The 22,846-nt window shown below is 43.3% G+C and overlaps 1 pseudogene; it reads left to right on the top strand.

Annotated features, from left to right (window-relative positions):
• Positions 1-22,846, top strand: part of LOC123999758 — a 203,253-nt pseudogene that overhangs the window by 98,099 nt on the left and 82,308 nt on the right.

Below are 22,846 nucleotides of genomic sequence, written 5' to 3'. Positions count from 1 at the left end.
GAAGCCATTCTGTTGTTGATTTACTTCTGTGTTTTGGGTCTTTGTCCTGTTGCATCACCCAACTTCTGTTGAGCTTCAATTGGTGGACAGATAGCCTATCATTCTCCTGCAAAATGTCTTGATAAACTTGGGAATTCATTTTTCCGTCGATGATAGCAAGCTGTCCAGGGCCTGAGGCAGCAAAATAACTCTAAACCATGATGCTCCCTTCACCATACTTTGCAGTTAGGAGGAGGTTTTGATGTTGGTGTGCTGTGCCTTTTTTTCTCCACACATAGTGCTGTGTGTTCCTTCCAAACAACTCAACTTTAGTTTCATCTGTCCACAGAATATTTTGCCAGTACCGATGTGGAACATCCAGATGCTCTTTTGCAAACTTCAGATGTGGAACAATGTTTTTTTTGGACAGCAGTGGCTTCTTCTGTGGTGTCCTCACATGAATACCATTCTTGTTTTGTGTTTCACGTATTATAGACTAATCAACAGAGATGTTAGCATGTTTCAGAGATTTGTCTTTAGCTGACACTCTAAGATTCTTCCTCATTGAGCATTCTGCTCTTGCAGTCATCTTTGCAAGACAGCCATTCTCAGGGAGAGTAGCAACAGTGCTGAACTTTCTCCATTTATAGACAATTTGTCTTACTGTGGACTGATGATAATCAAGGCTTTTAGAGATACTTTTGTAACCCTTTCCAGCTTTATGCAAGTCAACAATTCTTAATCTTAGGTCTTCTGAGAGCTCTTTTGTTTGAGATATGGTTCACATCAGGCAATGCTTCTCGTGAATAGCAAACTCAAATTTTGTGAGTGTTTTTTATAGGCCAGGGCAGCTCTAACCAACATCGTTTGTCTGTTGTTGTGACTTAGATGAAGATCAGATCTAATTTGATTACCAATTTATGCAGAAACCTGATAATTCCACTGGGTTCACATACCTTTTCTTGCCACTGTATCACCCTCTGAAGAGCCATGCGGTCCGCGGCGGTGGAGTTGCCGTACCAGGCTGTGATGCAGCCCGATAATATGCTCACGATGGTGCTCCTGTAGAACACTGTAAGGGCCCTCATGGACAGGCCAAATTTCTTCAGCATCCTGAGGTTGAAGAGTCTCTGTCGTGCCTTCTTCGCTACTGTGTACATGTGGTTAAACCATTTCAACTTCTCTGAGATGTGTGCACCGAGGAATTTGAAGTTATCGACTGTCTCCACGGTGGCCCCGTTGATGAGGATGGGGGCGTGTCCAGCCTGGTTCCTCCTGAAGTCCACAATCAACTCCTTTGTTTTGCTAACGTTGAGGGAAACGTTGTTTACCTGCCACAGAGCTGTCAGAGTGACCAGAAAGTATTGCTTTATATACGGGCCCAGCCATGGAATCTGAATGGGTTTGGATGGTTTGATGCAGTGTATACTATGGAACTATGGTTTGAGTGTATGGGGGCAGGTTGGGTTGGCCTAGTACTAGAAAGCAACAAACAGTTCCTCTGTGAAAACCAGTGATCTGCAAGTGCTAGTCAAACACAGGCGGCCACGCTAGTAAATCAAGTGCTGGGCTCCACTGCTGCCAGAGCTTCAGCTCTGCCCAAAACAAAATACTAAAATCACTGTGTTAACACAAAAGTTCTGAGAGGAGGGTGCAGGGATGTGATAAGTCCACTAGGTGGCAGTCTGAGAGAAGGGTCATGTCCCATAATTCCCTCCTTCTTCCTGAAGTCTGCACTTGCTCACTACTTCCCACGCCTAAAAGCATTGGATTGGTGGAGGAATGGGCTAATGGCAGTTTCCACCATATTTCTTATACCAGTCATTTCCTTTCAAATCAGTGAAGGGAAGTGAACACGTGGATACTTCAGGTGAAGTAGAAAATTGGGATGTAGCTATGGTCGAAGCGTTTAGGAACTGTGACCTCAAAAGGGACTTTTAGAGCAGATCAAAAGGAAAGCACACCACCACATTACATCTCTTTGCAGAACACTCTTGACAAGCTACTCTCGAACAGCTACTACTTGGTCGTCATTGAAATAAGTTATGCACAAACACACCTTGTGGGGTGGCAGGTAGCCTAGTGGTTAGAGCGTTGCTAGCAACTGAAAGGTTGCTAGATCGAATCCCAGAGCTGGGCAGTTAACCCACTGTCCCTAGGCTGTCATTGTAAATGAGCATATGTTCTTAACTGACTTGTCTAGTTAAATAAAGGTTAAATAAAATTAAAAAATAAAACCTTATGCTTGTTCATTTATTTTGTAAATGTTCGGGTGAATTTTCAGGAGTTGTCTTGATTGAAACCGATTTGCATTCTTGGGTTCAAATAGGCCTACTGTTTGAAATCTTGCTTTAGCCCGGCCGGAATGCCTGCAACATTGTGTCGACGTTAAGACAATATAGCTGTGAAGTTGTCACAACATTATTTAACGCATCCCTCCCCTCTCCGTGGGATTTCATATGGCTAGTGGGTTACAGATATACTGCAGCTTGGCCAAGGTCACAAAAATCACCGGGGCCTCTCAGTTCCCCCAGGCCCTTTACTAGCAGATAAATCTAGCTTACATCAGCTGATATCTCAAAGTGCTGTACAGAAACCCAGGCTAGAAGAAACCTAGAGAGGAACCAGGCTATGAGGGGTGGCCAGGCCTCTTCTGGCTGTGCCGGATGGAGATTATAACAGAACATGGCCAAGATGTTCAAATGTTCGTAGGTGACCAGCAGGGTCAAGTAATAATGATCACAGTGGATGTCGAGGGTGCAGCAAGTCCAGCACCTCAGGAGTAAATGTCAGTTGGATTTTCATAGTGGATCATTCAGAGTATTTCTACCGCTCCTGCTGTCTCTAGAGAGATGAAAACAGCAGGTCTGGGACAGGTAGCACGTCCGTTGAACAGGTCAGGATTCCATAGCCGCAGGCATAACAGTGGAAACTGGAGCAGCAGCACGGCCAGGTGGACTGCGGACAGCAAGGAGTCATCAGGCCAGATAGTCCTGAGGCATGGTCCTAGGGCTCAGGTCCTCCGAGAGAGAGAAAGAAAGAAAAAAAGAGAGAAAGAAAGAGTTAGAGAGAGCATACTTAAATTCACACAGTTCACTGGATAAGACAGGAGAAATTCTCCACATATAACAGACTGGCCCTAGCCCCTGACACATAAACTACCGCAGCATAAATACTGGAGGTTGAGACAGGAGTGGTCGGGATAACACGTCCCAAAGTCCCTCGCCTGTGACGCCCCCCCCTCTCTCTCACAACCACTGTGCTGTGACTACAACTGGCCCCTAAGTTTCCCCCCTATTCCTGCCCCCCTCACCCTAACCCCAAATACCCTAATCCATTCCCCAGCTTTGGGGGGGGTGGAAAAACAAGCGCAGCAGACTCAAGTGAAAAACAGGGAGTAAATGAATGAGTGACACAGTCCGACCCCTCACATGACGTTGTAAAGTCCCTTCTCTTGTTAGATTTTCTCCTTATTATTACCACAGTTTTTTATCTTCCTCTATAGAACTTGCATCTTCTCGGGGCCACGGCCATCGAGGACAAGCTTCAGGACAAGGTGCCTGAGACTATTGAGACCCTGATGAAGGCCGACATCAAGATCTGGATCTTGACTGGGGACAAGCAGGAGACGGCCATCAACATTGGTAAGATCAAATCAAATGTATTTATATAGCTCTTCGTACATCAGCTGATATCTCAAAGTGCTGTACAGAAACCCAGCCGAAAACCTCAAACAGCAAGCAATGCAGGTGTTGAAGCACGTGCCCGGGAGACTGGACAAATAGTCGAAGTGGACCATAAGAAAGAGATCTGACCAGAAAATATCAAAATAACATAAAAATGACATCCTTCCCTCACATTGTGAAATAAAACATCTATACCTGATTGTAATCTGGGTATGTGATGTCTCTACTGCCAGAAAGACATTTGATATGATTTCTTTGGCACATCTTAGATAGTTAAGCAGTGTTGTAGCAACCACAAAAGTAAATAAAAATCATACCGTGGGTATTTCAAAATATATACGGTATTCTACCCAAGCCTGTTTTCTCACTCCTCCCCCTCTTCCTCTGCCTGAAAATAAAACACCCTCTGCCTAGGTTGGTGGTACACCTTTTGCGGGGAAGGGGGCTGTCGAACTAGACTCTGTCCCGTTCTCCGTGTTCTTCTGTTCCCAGCCTGCTTGTACCAGCCGATGCCGTGAAAAGGCAACGCAAACACTGGCCTACCCTAACAACCCACTCTCTCCTCAACCTCATCAACCCTAACCTCACCATGCCCAGATTAAATTGAGTGCCACCCCCACCTACCCCCTAAAGTTCGCTGCCCCGGCAGCAACTTTTTACCCCTTTTTTATCCCTAATTTTGTGATATCCAATTGGTAGTTAGTCTTGTCCTATCGCTGCACCTCCCGTACGGACTCGGGAGAGGCGAAGGTTGAGAGCCATGTGACTCTGCCAAGCCGCACTGCTTTTTAACACACTGCTCGCTTAACCCGGAAGCCAGCTGCACCAATGTGTCGGAGGAAACACCGTACAGCTGGTGACCGAAGTCAGCTTGCAGGCCCCTGGCCCACCAGAAGGAGTAGCTAGAGCGCGATGGTACAAGGAAACCCCGGCCGGCCAAACCCTCCCATAACCTGGATGACGCTGTGCCAATTGTGCGTCACCTCATGGGTCTCCCGGGCACGGCCGGCTGCCTGGGATCGAACCCGGGACTGTAGTGACGCCTCAAGCACTGCGATGCGGTGACTTAGACCGCTGCGCCACTTGGGAGGCCTCCCAGCAGCCATTTTGAAGAGCCACTATGACCATATTGTGCAGCTTTAATTACCTCCTCCAAACCAACAAACCTGTCACAGGTGTCACGCCATACGTATTCCGCAACTCCTTGGAGATCTTTGTTGTTTAGTTCCGCCAGGCCCCAAAACACTGAGAGGAATTGACTTTATCTTTTGAATAAAAGTGAACTGAGCCTTTAAGATAAACACATTAAGCAAGGGGACTGTGGCAGGGGTCGCCAGGGGGGTGTAGAGGTGGGTGGGGCATTTTCTACACGCTGGCTTATTTTAAGTTTGCGCATTAACACGTAAGAAAACAATCCACCAGGTCCAGACCTGTTTGGTATTGATTTGAGCCTCTGAAGGTGAAACCTACACGCTCCTCATCCCGACCCCCATCTCTCTGTGTGTGTGTGTAATTCTCTCAGACACAGTCCCACCCAAACACTCACGTATACATGCAGATCTAGGTGTTTTGGTAAACCCTCAAAATGAAACAGGAGTCATTTCCAAGCTTGACGAAGCCCACAGATGTTCCACTCTGATATTGCCGCTCACTAGGGAGCCATGTATAACTAACAAATGTCGAACTGCCCACTTAAAACAGAAAACAGACATGTAAACCCAGAGAATTAGTCTTGTCTTTATAGACTTTGATGGACTCAATACTGTCACTGTGCACCTAATGAAGTTCCAAGAATTTGTTGTCTTTTTCATCCCATTGGTACTTAAGCTAATAACATCAAAGTAAACAGAGAACTCAATTTCAGGAGGAAGTACATATAACCTATTACTTCTCCTACATTTGCTCTTTTGTATTGAAGTTTATTTTGAAAAGATAATCATAATACAGTGTTTTAGGGAAGTAATTCAGACCCCTTGACCTTTTCCATATTTTGTTACATTACAGTCTTAATCTAAAATGGATTAAATCATTTACCCCCTCATCAATCTACACACAATACCCCATAATGACAAAGCAGAAACAGGTTTTTAGAAATGTTTGCAAATGTATTAATAATAAACAGATTTTACATTTACATAAGTATTCAGACCCCTTTATTCAGTACTTTGTTAAAGCACCTTTGGCAGTGATTACAGCCTAGAGTTTTCTTGGGTATGAGCTTGGCACACCTGTATTTAGGAAGTTCTCCCATTCTTCTCTGCAGATCCTCTCAAGCTCTGTCAGGTTGGATGGGGAGCATTGCTGCACAGCTATTTTCAGGTCTCTCCAGAGATGATCGGTCAGGTTTCTAGTCTGGGCTCTGGCTGGGCCACACAAGGACATTAAGAGACTTGTCCCGAAGCCACTCCTGCGTTGTCATAGCTGTGTGCTCAGGGTCATTGTCCTGTTGGAAGGTGAACCTTCACGCCAGTCTGACGTCCTGAGCGCTCTGGAGCAGGTTTTCATCAAGGAACTCTCTGTACTTTGCTCCGTTCATCTTTGCCTCAATCCTGACTAGTCTCCCAGTCCCTGCCACTGAAAAACATCCCAACAGCATGATGCTGCCACCACCATGTTTCATCGTAGGAATGGTGCCAGGTTTTCTCCAGACGTGACTCTTGGCATTCAGGCCAAATTGTTCAATCTTGGTTTCATCAGACTGGAGAATCTTGTTTTTAGATCTTTAGGTGCCTTTAGTTGCCTTTTTGGCAAACTCCAAGCGGGCTGTCATGTGCCTTTTACTGAGCATCCTTCCGTCTGGCCACCATGAAGGCCTGATTGGTGGAGTGCTGCAGAGATGGTTGTCCTTCTGGAAAGTTCTCCAACCTCCACAGAGGAACTCTAGAGCTCTGTCAGAGTGACCATCGGGTTCTTGGTCACCTCCCTGACCAAGGCCCTTCTCTCCCGAATGCTCATTTTAGCAGGGCGGCCAGCTTTGGTGGTTCCAAACTTCTTCCATTTAAGAATGATGGAGGCCACTGTGTTCTTGGGAACCTTCAATGCTACAGACATTTTTTGGTATCCTTCTCCAGATCTGTGCCTTGACACAATCCTGTCTCGGATCTCTACAGACAATTCCTTCGACCTCATGGCTTGATTTTTTTCTCTGACATGCACTGTGAACTGTGGGACCTTATATAGACAGGTGTGTGCCTTTCCAAATAATTTCCAATCAAATGAATTTACCAAATCAAGTTGTAGAAACATCTCAAGGATGATCAATGGAAACAGGATGCACCTCCGAGTCTCATAGTAAAGGGTCTGAATACTTATGTAACTAAGGTATTTCTGTTTTTTATTTGTAATAAATTTGCAAACATTTTGAAAAACCTGTTTTCACTTTGTCATTATGGGGTTTTGAGTGTAGATTGCTGAGGATTTATTTTGTTTTTATCCATTTTAGATGAAGGCTATAACAAAACAAAATGTGGAAAAGGTCAAGGGGTCTGAATACTTTCCAAAGCCACTGCATATAATGCATGATGGCGTGAACAATCTTTTTCTTCAGTACTTTTAGTATGTTAGATGTTTGATGTTTGCACAAGATGACATTGCAGCTCATCTCTTGTTTCACTTGTCTCTCTCCAGGATACTCCTGCAAACCTCTGACCAAGAACATGGGCATGCTGGTGATGAACGAAGACACACTTGACGTGAGTACAGCAGACTGAGGATCTGTTATCAATCTACATTATTATTATTATATCATTGAACAGGGGATGTGCTATAGTAGCTGCGTAGGTCTACAGTGTGCACAGGGCCTTATGCATTTGTGCACACTGTAGCAAACCGTTTAGGTCAGTTTTCTTCCATTTGGTAGTGAATACAACCCTATAATACAGTCCCATATTACCCTTAAAAGTTATTTTGTTGAACTGTTTTCATGGAAATTTATTTATTTTCGGATAGTTAGTGTTAATGCTGTCAATCTGCATAATCCAAATTGCAGAGCAGTAGAGGGGGAAAAGGTAAGCATGCCCCTGCAGGGATAGTCTTGTCTGTTGTCGTGGGGGAAGGACAGGACGAAAAGAAACCACTGCTGCACTCCTCCAGGAGAGGAAGCGAGGGAACAGAGGCGTGGACAGAGGAACCACTCACTGTGTGTGTCGGCGCAGGAGGGAGGGATGAAGGGAGGGAATGTAGGAAGGGATACAGCGATGACGGACGGCCTTCTCTCTGTCAACCCGGCCAGGTTAGTATGATAAATTAAGTGGTAGAGAAGAGAGGACGGCCCCTTTGAAATGTCAGCTCCCATTCTCCTGTGGCTCAAGAGATGCTCATGTAAAGTTGTTTGTAAAACATGGAGGAATTCTCTCCCCCCATCCTTCCATTCGGGCTCAATGAACAGAGGTCCTGCCAACGGTGCTGCTGGGAATTGGAGTTGCTCTTATGTTGCGCCTGAGAGTAATTGGAGCGCGTCTTCCTCCCCTTTTCCATGTTTAGAAACAGTTATCAAAGAGAGACGTGTTCGGCGGCTTGAAGCAGGCTGAAATCTCTTCAGTGTTAAATCTTCCAACCCCTCGAGACCTGAAGTGAAATGTGTTATTCAGGAAGTAGTAAAGAAGGATCCAGTTGCTGAATTTTCAAGTTCATCTCAGTGACTCAGTGACTCAGTCAAAGAGAGTGAACACGGTGCGAAGGAGCCTAGGGTTGTGCTCACAGCTATCAGGGTTTTCATTTGCTGGTAATTGGCTGCTTTTGGCTGATAAAATAAATGAAAAGCCGGTAAGTAAAATTATAGCCAGCTGAATTGTCCGGGGAGAAAAGCGAGAGAGGAGGCTTTGCCTAGGCTTCTGTTTATTTCAAAGATGAACGCCTTTTTCATTTTAGTAAAATGAAAGTTACACTGAACAAAAATATAAACGCAACATGTAAAGTGTTAATTCCTTGTTTTTCATGAGCTGAAATAAAAGATCCCAGAAATGTTCCATATGCACAAAAAACATATTTCTCAAAAATTGTGTACACCAATTTGTTTACATCCTTGTTAGTGAGCATTTCTCCTTGGTCAAGATAATCCATCCACCTGACAGGTGTGACATATCAAGAAGCATATTAAATAGCATGATAATTACACAGGTGCACCTTGTACTGGGGACAATAAAAGGCACTCTGAAATGTGCAGTTTTGTCACACAACACAATGCCACAGATGTGTCAAGTTTTGAGGGAGCGTACAATTGGCATGCTGACTGCAGGAATGTCCTCCAGAGCTGTTGTAAGAGAATTGAATTTTCATTTCTCTTCCATAAGCCGTCTCCAACGTCGTTTTAGAGAATTTGGCAGTAAGTTCAACTGGCCTCACAACCGCAGACCACGTGTAACCATGCCAGCTCAGGACCTCCACATCCGGCTTCTTCACCTGTGTGATCATCTGAGACAAGCCACCCTGACAGATGATGAAACTGAGGAGTATTTCTGTCTGTAATAAAGCTCTTTTGTGGGGGAAATTAATTCTGATTGGCTGGGCCTGGCCACAAAATGGGTGGCCCTGGCTCCCAAGTGGGTGAGACATTGTAGTGGCTATTGGTGTTTTGGTTGTTTGTTTTTTGCTTAGTGATATTGAATAACATCTTTTTGGAATTTAACTCTGATTCACTCTGATATGTATATAATCCGGTTTTGGCATGAGAAAATTTGTGAAGTGTCAAAATACCTTGAAGTATTGCGAGAATTTGCGTACTCACGGATACGGAGCCTCAGGAATATAATATCCGGTCACGATTAGGAGCAACTCCCTATTATTAATGTATATCGTTGTTATTTTAGGCCTATTTATTAATCCAAACCAGTTCTTTAAATGTGACCGACCGGCTCCAATCGGTCTTATGTAGCAACATTTGAAATGGTGTTTTTTTACATTGGATAAAAGTCTAGACTCAGAGCTACAAAATGGTATATCACACACTACAGTTGAGGAACAAAGAGAAAAGTAATTTTGCTTTGAACATTGATGAACTTGTAAACTGACTTTTGAGACAATGGCCTTTGAATGTTTTGGTACTAATACTGGAGAGCCCTTCTTTGTCTACATCCATTCAGCATCGTTCACATCCTCTTAAGCTTTTGCCCCACCCATCTCTTTAAGGTTTGATCTGAGAATTCTGTACTAACAGCAGCAGTCAAGCACCCCTGTAAAGATCTTCATTATGCACAGATTCAAAATAAAATTCAAAATTGATAACAAATGTGTATTTTGTGGTTGTGACCCAGAGACTCTTGACCATTTATTGTTCTTATGTCAGAAGATTTTGGAGTGAGTTAGATTTTATTTCAAAAGAAACTACTATTAACGTTAATTTGAAAGACTCTGAAATTATGTTATATGGACCCTGATTTAACTTTCATTGTTAATTTTTTAATTTTTTAATTTTTTATGGCAGATTCTTTATGCATAAAATTAAGTGGGGGGAAAACAAACCCCTCTTCACATTGTTTAAGGTAGAATTTAAATATTATTTTGAAATTATCAGTAAGTGTAAAAACAAAAAAGCAATACGTACATGCAACTTTTTGACAAATTGAATAGGTTAGGTTTATGTACTCTTGTTTGTATATTTATGATTTTGTATTTGTTTTGTTCATAATAATATATATTTTTTAAAGCGGTCAAGCACGCAAGCTAACTTGCTAGCTACTTCCAGACACAAATGAGAGAACAGCTCACTGAACATTACTCGCCCTAGCATGGCTCATTAGGCTGTTATCCAGATCGTTGGTGACTGTAACTGTGCTGTCAGATTGTTTGTTCGTAAATTCAGAGCCCACACTGGACGCTCTGGCCCAATATGAAGGCTTGATCCAAACATTCTGACCTCACAACAGCAGTCAAGCACCCAAGCTAACTGGCTAACATTGGCTAGCTTGCTAGCTACTTCCAGACACATAATGAGAGAACACCCCACTCTGACCATTTTATTCTCCCTAGCAGAGCTGGTTAGGCAGTATTCAGAGCGTTGGTGACTGTAACTGTGGTGCTGGCAACAATTGAATTACGCTTTTATTGTCAAGGTTTACTGACACCGGTGTTGATAAAAGGATATGTAGAAGGGTGAGCCGGTTAAGGATCGATTCAGACAAGGTGGTAGATTGTACGACAAGCGACAGTTTATTCAGAGGGAGAATATCTGGTACACGTATATACGGCTCTCCCATTCGCTCGCACAGAACAGCAGGAAAAAGAGAAAGAGTGAACCGTTACAATACAATTTATACAAAACAGAAAGTAGGTTGATCCTGGGAGATCGGATCTTTTGATTGGTTCAGCTGGGCCGTCCGTCTGTAGTCTTCCGCCATTGGCTCAGCTGGGCCGTCCGTCACTCTAGAATCCCGCCGTCACATCCGTTCAGCTAAAGGGGACTGTGTGTGTGCTGGATGGGGGTGTGTGCGTGAGTTATCCTGTAGGGGGCCCCACATCCTTTACTGTGAGTTGTAGCCATGTATTTAGCAGTAGGCTGATCACTTGCATAAGAGAATAACAATTCTTTACACCGGCCATATTCAACGGGTGTTGAGCATTCGTAAATTCATCAGTTATTCTGTGCTCTCGCACACGTGCTCTCTAACCCTTGTTAAGACATGTAGCTAGCTAGCTATCTGGGTTAACAATGAACCATAATCCCAATTTATGACATTACTACCCTGCATGAATCTTTAGGTAGCTAACCAAACAGGTTCGATGTTGGCTAGCTTACATTAGGCTATAAATAGTCGAACAAGTGGCGCAGCTGTCTTAAGGCACTGCATCTCAGTGCTAGAGGCGTCACTACAGACTCTGGTTCGATCCCGGGCTGTATCACAATCGGCCCTGATCGGGAGTCCCATAGGGCGGCGCACAATTGGCCCAGCGTCATCCAGGTTAGGGGAGTGTTTGGCCAGGGTAGGTTGTCATTGTAAAATTAGAATTTGTTCAGACACAAGACATATGTGGCTGGGTCTACAGACAATCACGGAATACGAAAGGAAAACCAGCCATGTCGCGGACACCGTCTTGCTTCCAGACATGCTAGACACGTTCTTTGCCCGCTTTGACGGTAACACAGTGCCACCGACACGGCCAGCTACAAAGGACCTTGGTCTCTCCTTCTTCGTGGCCAACGTGAGTAAGACATTTAAACGTGTTTACCCTCGCAAGGCTGTCGGCCCAGACGGCATCCCTAGCCGCGTCCCCAGAGCATGCACAGGCCAGCTGGCTGATGTGTTTACGGACATATTCAATCTCTCCCTATCCCAGTCTGCTGTCCCCACATTCTTCAAGATGGCCATCATTGTTCCCATACCCAACAATGCAAAGGTAACTGAACTAAATTACTATCGCCCCGTGGCACTCACTTCTGTCATCATGAAGTGCTTTGAGAGACTAGTCAAGGATCATATCACCTCCACCTTACCTATCACCCTAGACCCAATTCAATTTCCTTACCACCACAATAGGTCCACAGACGATGCAATCGCCATTCCACTGCACACTGCCCTATCCCATCTGGTCAAGAGGAATACCTATGTAAGAAAGCTGTTCATTGACTTTAGCTCAGCATTCAACACCATTGTACCCTCCAAGCTCATCATTAAGCTCAAGGCCCTGTGCCTGAACCCAGCCCTGTGCAATTGGATACTGAAATTCCTGACAGGCCGCCCCCAGGTGGTGAAGGTAGGTATCAACATCTCCTCTTCGCTGATCCTTAACACTGGGGCCCCACAAGGGTGCGTGCTCAGCCCCCTCCTGTACTCCCTGTTCACCCATGACTGTGTGGCCATGCATGTCTCCAACTCAATCATCAAGTTTGCAGACAACACAGCAGTAGTATGCTTGATTATCAACCACGACGGGAAATCCTACAGGGAGGAGGTGAGGGCTCTGAGAGTGTTGTGTCAGGAACGTCTCACTCAACATCAACAAAATAAAGGAGAGGATTGTGGACTTCAGGAAACAGCAGAGGGAAAGGTGGAAAGAGAACGTGGAAAGTTTTAAGTTCCTTGGCATACATATCACTGGCAAACTGAAATAAGGCGCAACAGCACCTCTTCAACCTCAGGAGGCTGAAGAAATGTGTCTTGGCACCTAAAACCCTCACAAACATTTATAGATGCACAATTGAGAGAATCCTGTTGGGCTATACTATCTATTGCATCTTAGCCTATGCCACTCTAAATTTCTCATCCATATATTTATATATTCCATTCCTTTACTTAGATTTGTGTGTATTATGTTATTTGTTGTGAAATTGTTAGATATTACTTGTTGGATATTGCTGCAATGTCGGAACTAGAAGAACAAGCATTTCACTACACTCGTAATAACATCTGCCAAACACGTGTATGTAACCAATAAAATTGTATTTTATTTTATATCTCGGCATGTCCACCCCACTCATTATCTCAGCCAATCATGGCTAGTGGGAAGGTTTCTGATTTTTTCTGTGGCTAAACCATTCTAGGCTTGAAATTTTACCATTTTATTTGTATTTACAGAGGGCATGAAGTTTGTTATTAAGGCACATGAAAAGTTTACATGTTCAATAAGCCATTTCTGTAACAAAAAAATTTGATTAAAAAAAAAGTTTAAGTTCAATTAGTGAAACGGGTCACAAATATGCTAAATGTGTTTTGTTTCATTCTTTTGAGACATTTTCATTGGCTAAATTACGTTCGATCTGTCTTAATTGTGTGGTCCGTATTTAGTTTAAGATAGGTTAGGTAGGCGTATTGTAAAATAAATGTCATTAGCCTATTGCTGTCATTTGTTGGGTACGATAGGCATTAGCCTTTCTTGGTAATTGATGCAATATAGCCTGTTCAAAACTTTTGTGAATGTTTAAACCAGTTCACAAGTGTTTTGTTTCATTCTAATGAGCCATTTTCTTTAGCCAAATTAAGTTCCAACTGTAATGTTGTGTTTGCCGCAATATAATATCCTGATTGTATTTTCCCTATAAACAATTTTAATAAACAAAGTTTAGAATTTTTGTGAAGGTGTGGTGTGGCCTATGATATTAAGGCAGTGTGCACCGGTACTCCAATTGACTCTGACAGTTGATCTTGAGATGAGGAAGAATGTTTTAGGTCTACCAGAGTTACTCCTATAATCTAACAATATAATGCTTATCTTTTAGATTCTAAATGAAAATGAACGAATTCGCCTCCTTCCGTACACCTATATCTGTATAGCAGACGCAGTAGCCTATCTGAGAAGTATAAAGAAATGTATGCTGGTGTCGCAGCATGCCGCCGGCATATCTCTTTTCGCTTCCTCTCTCTGGGGCTATAGGCCTAAGCTTCTCTTCCTTTTATATACAGTATATATTTATATTGATATAATACAGTGGATGCCTAGGCCAATAGGCAATGTCCGTATGCATTTAGTCCTCAAATCTCTGACAGCTACACCTTAAGTTGGACAATTATTGTTTTAGGAAAGTAAAAACGAATAAAACAATAGGCTATATGGTTTTGCATATGCTCCAGTTTGAAATACAAGGAATAATGTTTTTGTAATTAGTTGTAGGCTTTTGAAGGACATGTAAATGTGACTCAGTTAGCCAATATCCCTTGTTTATTGATTGTGCTGGCTGCGTGGATAGATGGCCTAATGGGTTACGCACCCAATGCACATGGATGACCGGTAAATGTCTGAAATGTCCAATAAATTAAAATATTCCTGGTCACTTGTCAGGCACCAAATGTTCCTGACGGAAACCCTAACTGCTATACACAATCAGTCTTTCTCACACTCTTCTAAAACTAAGGGTGTTCTTCTGACTTGAGATCCACTTGAACTTTTTCGCAAATATCACATTGATTTAAATTTATGATTTATGCAAAAGTCTGAGTTGCACAACCTTATCTCCACTTTGAACTGGGCCATAAATAAGTCAACTGAATCAAAGCTTGAGTCAAGCCTATCTGAAGTGTTCTGTGTAGAGAGAGGTCAGGGGTCAAAACCAGAAGGGCCGAGGAGAATGTGTGCGATGCTCATTGTTTTCTCAGACATCATTGACTGCTCTGCTTGATGCTCTCTGACAGGTGGAGCTGCCGTGACTGAACTCTGCGCCTGGAGGCAGCAGACTGACTGGGAAGTGTATGTGTTTGCCTGTGTGCGTGCATGAACGCACGTGGGTTGTGGATGTTGGTGTGCACGGATGTGCATAATATGTCTGCTTTATTTATCGGTGTATGCCCCTCTTTGGGTGTGTCCAGGGTTGTATAGAACTGTATGAGACTAATGGAGACACGTCCGCCTCCTCGGAATCCCTGTCAAGTGTGTCATGTCCTGTTCGCTACATTACTCAAGACTTACATCAACAAAGGATCACAAAATCTTGATGGAATCTCGCGTGTTTTTTTGAATGGATGCCATCGAGCCACTCCTAAACCAAACACTACTGAGTCACATACGTTAACTGGTCAGTCTAGCCATAACAAAGAGGCTTTAGGAGGCGACATAGCATTAGCACTAAAATACCTTGGTGGAAATGGGGACCCTACTTGAGCAAATGGCTGCACTGCTTGATAGCGGTTATCGTGATAAACCGCTTGTCCCCAAACATTCCCAGACATGCACCCAGACGTACAAAGTCGGTCCACTGCACACACTTCCATACATTAGTGTTCCCTGTTAAATGCTTTCACACAAGTGTGGTGTCAGTTCACCCTGTGAGGAATCACTGCTTTTGGTTCCAGGGTTGGACACATATGACAAATGTGAGTCTATTCTTACTCTTGTGTGTAACACACACACACACACACACACACACACACACACACACACACACACACACACACACACACACACACACACACACACACACACACACACACACACACACACACACACACACACACACACACACACACACACACACACACACACACACACGTTGCTTGCCAGCCCGCATGCTGTTTTATGGCCCCCATCAGGGATTTACCATGCTCATGTGGAGAAGTCCTCACAGCTGCATTCCTCCCTCCGTGCCTCCTCTCATTCAATTTCTCTCCCTCTTTAGCTTCAATCTCTCTCTCTTCATCTCTTTCCCTCATTCTCTCTCTTTCTCTCTCTCTGTGAAACTTGAGGCCCTTCTCTTAAAATATTGTCCTTCAAGCTTTGGTTTCAAGCTTTGTTATGCCAGGAGAGGGTTGCATGGTCCCGTTCATGCCCCTAGGTATCTAACGCTCCTCACCTGACCCCTCCCAAGCCTCATTCATGACCACTAGGTCACCCCTGCATTTCATTATAGTCACACCCGGCCGGGCCATCTGTTCAATGTGTTGGGTGTGACCATCTTCGGGTGGAGGTGACGATACCTTTGGGTGGAAGGGCCCACGTAGGTCTTGTAACCCAGCTGATACGCTCGCTCTCACACAAGCCCAGATGCAGATCCTTGTGAGTCTCAACCTTACCTCACTCTTCAGACCCACCTGATGCAGATCCTATGGGCAAACGTGACTTTCATGTGTGAGTTTACCTTTACAATCGTTTGAGTCACTTCTTAGGTATGGGCTGTTAGTCATACAGGACAATTATTGAACTTCATATCTCTATCCTCGCTCTTTTTAATACTCTCGATGTCTTTAACCACAGCTGGTGTAAAGTTTTAAATGACATGTTGGCAATGAGCATCACCATCCGCACGTTCACCACCCTGGATCACCTTGAATATGGGACATCTACACCTAGGTGTCTGGCTAGACTGTAAACTGACTCAACACGTAAAACTGACTATCCAGCAGGTCATCTCCAAAATTGTTCCAAAACTCTACAGCAAACTGATCATCCCTGTTTTGTCACTAAAGCCATTCCACCCACCACTCATTTTGCCTGGCCCTCGCTTATTCGTGGCTCCAGTTTTCCATGCTGCCTCCGCCTTATCTCAGTTCACTGACTGGGCAATGTAACACGCGCTCCAGCAGGTGTATCTCAAAAAAGCCAACACCTCATTTTGCTGAGTTTTCTGCTGCCTGTGACTGGAATGAATTGCAAAAATCGCTGAAGTTAGAGACTTTTATCTCCCTCACCAACTTCAAACATCTGCTATCTGAGCAGCTAACCGATTGCTGCCGCTGTACATAGTCTATCTGTAAATAGCCCACCCATTTTTACCTACCTCATCCCCATACTGTTTTTATTTATTTTACTCTTTTGCACACCAATATCTCTACCTGTACATGACCATCTGATCATTTATCACTCCAGTGTTAATCTGCAAAATTGTAATTATTCGCCTACCTCCTCATGCATTTTGCACACAATGTATATAGACTCTCCTTTTTTCTACTGTATTATTGACTTGTTAATTGTTTACTACATGTGTAACTCTGTGTTGTCTGTTCACACTGCTATGCTTTATCTTGTCCAGGTCGCAGTTGCAAATGAGAACTTGTTCTCAACTAGCCTACCTGGTTAAATAAAGGTGAAATTAAAAAAATTAAAACCAGAGTTATCGCTGCACATCATGTTGCTGAATTCCTTAGCTTGGTTAAAACATGGAGAAGGTCATTTTCAGAGAGTGGTAAAGTCTGTCATTCAAAATTCTATTATAGGCATCTATGTAGTAATCCAACTTGACCAAATATTGATGACCACTGCTCACAAATATTGTTATTTATTTTGTTTAATTCAATAACTACCATCACAAGGATACATCTCAGTCACCAATTCCTCGCCAGACAACAACAGCAGCAGAAATTGATGGACAATTTATAACCAATTATACCCATGTCATTGATTAGTGTTGTCTGAGAGCAGCATGTCTGTCTCCAATCCCAATTCGAAACCTAAAGATTTACTCTGTCTGGGGCATGTGTGACCTCTCCTGTAGTAATGTATGCACAGCCACATACTCTAGAAGATGTTATGTGTCCTACTGCACAAATAAATATTACCAGAGCTGCGATCACATTTCATCCATGTTGTTTCAAGTAGTCTAATATCTTATTTCCATTAACCAAGCCCTTGGCCCCAGGACCACATGCTCGCAATCCTCAGAGCCCTCACAACCCTCTTTTATAAGCACATCCATAGCTGTTCCGGTCTCTCTTGGAAATGGATCCTTGATTGGTTTTCTCTCCAGATGCACAGATGATGTCACCGTGACTACAGTATGTCCATCTCCATCCTGGGCTTTCCTGAATGCAGCCGCTCGTATTAGATGGCACTTAATCTTACTGGCCATTTATGGCATTTCAACATCGCTTGTCATCGTATCACTATATCACAAACACAACCCGAGAATACATCCATTCATGTTCCAAACGTTTTACCTCGGTTTGTGATTTGAGTAATCGTCTCTTGGCCAGGCGTCTGAATATTCTGTCCAATAGGCATGTAAAACATGGAGGACAGCTGCTATATGGCAGCTTAGTAAGAGAACGGAGAGTGGAGAAAGCAAGGGCGTAGATTTTTAACCACCCTCATTGATTTAGGGACTTATAGAAGATGGAGCCTCCGAGGACGCTTGAAAGACTATGGACTTTCGAATGGGCTCTCCAGCACAGCGCTGAACTGAGATCTTTGGAAATCGTATCTAGCAGGGATGCTTTGTGTGACCCGTACGTCTTCTTGGTTTTCAACATGAAACGCAAAGGATGACGAATCCCAATGACATACTTCTAGGGTGTCTGTCCTCACGGGAGCCGATACTTTTACTTGCCCCGCTTATCGCTCCAGCAGATGATCTGGGGAATCACGTGGCTTTTTATGGGGGAAATTATATTGAGGTTCAGTGCATTCCCAAGCCAAACATGACCCATCCGCCAGTACACCCTAACCCTTAGAATAACAGTCTCCTCTTTAAGGCCCTATTTGCCATTTCAAGAGTAAATCTCAGAGTTTGAAACATTAAACTAACAGAGGGTTCATGTGAAGTATCCATAGTATTCAAGTCAGCGTTGATTTAAAATAGTCCAGGTTTAGTCAGTATATGGAAATATTCCTGGCTTTCAGTTTGAACAAATTCAGATGGCTCGGGACATTCCTGAAAATTGGCACGTAAACCCAGACAGCTAACTGTAGGGTACTTGGTTGCTGAGAACTAAATTATGGAACTGCACAACGAGAGAATAGAAACACTTTGTTATTAATGCCCGGGCACCATGTGAAGGTATGTTTTTCCAAATGAATCATCAAACCGTTTCTAATGGACCGAGCCTTGTGTATTTTTGTGTTATTTTCTTACTTCTATCATTGCATGATGTTCTATCATCTGTAACAAACATACATTGTCTTGGCAAGCCTGAATAATCTTTACCATATGTAAAGATGATACTTGTCATATTTTTTTGCACTGTAAAAATAGGTGAATAGGTTGCCATGTTGTCTCAAAAACATTGCATTGAAAACCTCAACTATATTTACTTTACTGTAGAATGTGTTCTGTTTAGATATGGTAGTCCTAATGATGAGTAAAAATGTGTGTCTTTACAGGCAACAAGGGAGACCCTCACCCACCACTGTGGAATGCTGGGAGACGCCCTTCACAAGGAGAACGATTTTGCCCTCATCATCGACGGAAAGACTCTCAAATACGCCCTTACGTTTGGAGCACGGCAGTACTTACTAGACCTTGCCTTGTCCTGTAAAGCAGTGATATGCTGCAGGTAAGGCCCACTCACCGAAAACAGTGTTACACTGATTGTACAAATATTAAGAACACCTGCTCTTTCCATAACAGACTGACCAAGTGAATCCAGGTGAAACCCTAAATCCACTTCAATCAGTGTAGATAAAGAGGAGGAGACAGGTTAAGAAGGATTTTTTAGCTTTAGACAATTGAGACTTGGATTGTGTATGAATGCCATTCAGAGGGTGAATGGGCAAAACAAAATATACGTGCCTTTGAACAGGGTATTTGTAGTAGGTGCCTTGCGCACCAATTTGTGTCAATAACTGCAAAGCTAATGAGTTTTTCACGCACAAAAGTTTCCCATGTGTATCAAGAATTTTTGCCTAATGTACCATAACAGCAAATCAGGACAAACCTGCGCATTCAAAGGCTAGTGCACTGGACCTGAAAGGTAATCATTTAGTGTGTAGTTTGCTGTAGTCAAATAAAAAATTGCAACGCTATAATTACGAAGGTGCGGTGTGTGTGATGCACTGGCCACATAAATAAAAGGAAGTACTTAAGTGGTCAGGAGACCCTAACAACAACATCCAGTTTACAACACCTTCTCTTGAAAGTTTTTGTACTGTAGCTGTAGTATTCCCTATATAGAGACCAGGTCAAATGTAGTGTACTATATAGGGAATAGGGTGCCATTTTGTACGCATACCATGTCTTAGACCCGGGCAGACGCAGAAAAAAGCTTGGAGCGCCAGGAGCCTATAAGACTCAGGCTGTCATTTCAGGGGTTAACGTTGGATAACTCGTAAAAGAGGGGCCACAGGAAGTGGCAGATCCATCACATGACGAGTGGCTTTACAGGTGCAGGCAGCCAGGGAGGTCAGTCAGTCAGGCAGAGGTCAGGGTTGGGGAGGTCAGTAGACAGGGAGAAGGAAAACATCTGTCGTTGAGAATTATCATCCATAAAATAACAAATTGCTTGTCTAATATCTAAAGCAATATTGTTGTAAAAGAGGTCGTCACAAAGCACAACCTTGGCCTCGTGTTTTGTTGTTAGTTGTCTTGGCACCAACCCACATTGCAACTCCCTTTTAATTTTTTTTTAGAATGATTTCCTCACTATGTGCTTGGAACTCTACAGAATGCATTTTTTAAAATTAATCAGCATTGTCTATATGTCTGCACCTAGCTTAGATTGGTTATATTCTGAGAAATGGCTGAAAGTCTGAAGTTTGAAATGTGTATTGTAGACTTTCCATGAAAAATCAAGCATATCTTTAACGTATCTCATTCTAATGTCCTGCATCACTTTCTACTCTCCTGTAGGTTGTCCCCGCTGCAGAAGTCGGAGGTGGTGGAGATGGTAAAGAAGCAGGTGAAGGTGATCACGCTGGCCATTGGTGACGGTGCCAACGACGTGGGCATGATCCAGACGGCTCACGTGGGCGTGGGCAACGAGGGCCTGCAGGCCGCCAACTCCTCCGACTACTCCATCGCACAGGTGAGGGTTCCGGAGTGAAGTTTCCCCTAGGTACAGATATAAGATCAGATTCCCCTCTAACCTTAACCGTTAGTGGGGAAAATGTCAAACTGACCCCATCTAGGAGCAACTCCTTACTCCCATACACTACCAGTCAAAAGTTTTTAAAAATCAACTCATTGAAGGGTTTTTCTTTATTTTTCCTATTTTCTACATTGTAGAATAACTATGAAATAACACATATGGAATCATGTTGTAAACAAAAAAGTGTTAAACAAATCCAAATATATTTTATTTTTGAGATTCAAATAGCCACCCTTTGCCTTGATGACAGCTTTGCAAACTCTTGGCATTCTCTCAACCAGCTTCACCTGGAATGCTTTCCCAACTGTCTTTAAGGAGTTCCCACATATGCTGAGCACTTGTTGGCTGCTTTTCCTTCACTCTGCGGTCCGATTCATCCCAAATCATCTTAACTTGGTTGAGGTCAGATGATTGTGGAGGCTAGGTCATCTGATGCAGCACTCCAGCATGGAGGTGTGTTGGGTCATTGTCCTGTTGAAAAACAAATGATAGTTCCACCTAGCCCAAACCAGATGGGATTGCGTATCGCTGCAGAATGCTGGCTACGTGTGCCTTGAATTCTAAATAAATCACAGACAGTGTCACCAGCAAAGCACCCCCACACCATAACACCTCCTCCTCCATGCTTTACAGTTGGGAAATACACATGCGGAGATCATCAGTTTACCCATTCCACGTCTCACAAAGACACGGCGGTTGGAACCAAAAATCTCCAATTTGGACTCTAGACCAAAGGAAAGATTTCCACCGGTCAAATGTCCATTGCTTGTGTTTCTTTGCACAAGCAAGTCTCTTCTTATTATTGGTGTCCTTTAGTAGTGGTTTCTTTGCAGCAATTCGACCATGAAGGCCTGATGGACTGTCGTTTCTCTTTGCTTATTTTATCTTATAAAAACCCAAGATGGCATAGCAGTTCAGACTTCTTTGTCTTGTTGTGTCCAGTGTATATATCTTTTTTTTCTTCGTATATATTTTGTATATTTTTAACCTAAATTTCAACATACTCTCCTACAACCTGCCTCACCCAATGTGGTATGGATCTGCTATTTTTTATACTTTAGACCCGGAACCCCCAACAGAAGCTAGCCAACTAGTAGTTGCTAGCTAGTAGTCAGTTAGCCGCTGTTAGCGGTCATCAGCTAACCTTAGCCCTGTCCACGCAGCGGTCATACCACTCAGGAAGGAGATGCGTTCTGTCTCCTAGAGATAAAAGTACTTTGGTGCGGAAAGTGCAAATCAATCCTGGAACAAAAGCAAAGGACCTTGTGGAGATGCTGGAGGAAACAGGTACAAAAGTATCTATATCCACAGTAAAATGAGTCCTATATCAACATAACCTGAAAGGCCGCTCAGCAAGGAGGAAGCCACTGCTCCAAAACCGCCATAAAAAGGCCAGACTACGGTTTGCAACTGCACATGGGGACAGAGATTGTACTTTTTGGAGAAATGTCCTCTGTTCTGATGAAACAAAAATAGAACTGTTTGGCCATAATGACAATCGTTATGTTTGGAGGAAAAAGTGGGAGGCTTGCAAGCCAAAGAACACCAACCCAACTGTGAAACATGGAGGTCGCAGCATCATGTTGTGGGGGTGCTTTGCTGCAGGAGGGAATGGCGCACTTCGTAGAATAGATGGCATCATGAGAATTGAACATTACGTGGATATATTCTTAAAGCTTGGTTGCAAATATTTATTCCAAATGGACAATGACCCCAAGTCTACTTTCAAAGTTGTGGAAAAATAGCTTAAGGACAACAAAATCAAGGTATTGGAGTGGCCATCACAAAGCCTTAACCTTAATCCTATAGAAAATTTGTGGGTAAAAGCGTGTGCGAGCAAGAAGGCCTACAAACCTGATTCAGTTACACCAGCTCTGTCAGGAGGAATTGGCCAAAATTCACTCAACTTGTTGTGGGAAGCTTGTGGAAGGCTACCCGAAACGTTTGACCCAAGTTAAACAATTTAAAGGCAATGCTACAAAATACTAATTGAATATATGTAAACTTCTGACCCACTGGGAA

Source organism: Oncorhynchus gorbuscha, linkage group LG16, assembly GCF_021184085.1.
Source record: "Oncorhynchus gorbuscha isolate QuinsamMale2020 ecotype Even-year linkage group LG16, OgorEven_v1.0, whole genome shotgun sequence".
Lineage (NCBI taxonomy): Eukaryota > Metazoa > Chordata > Actinopteri > Salmoniformes > Salmonidae > Oncorhynchus > Oncorhynchus gorbuscha.
This window is presented reverse-complemented; position numbering and strand designations above follow the sequence as displayed.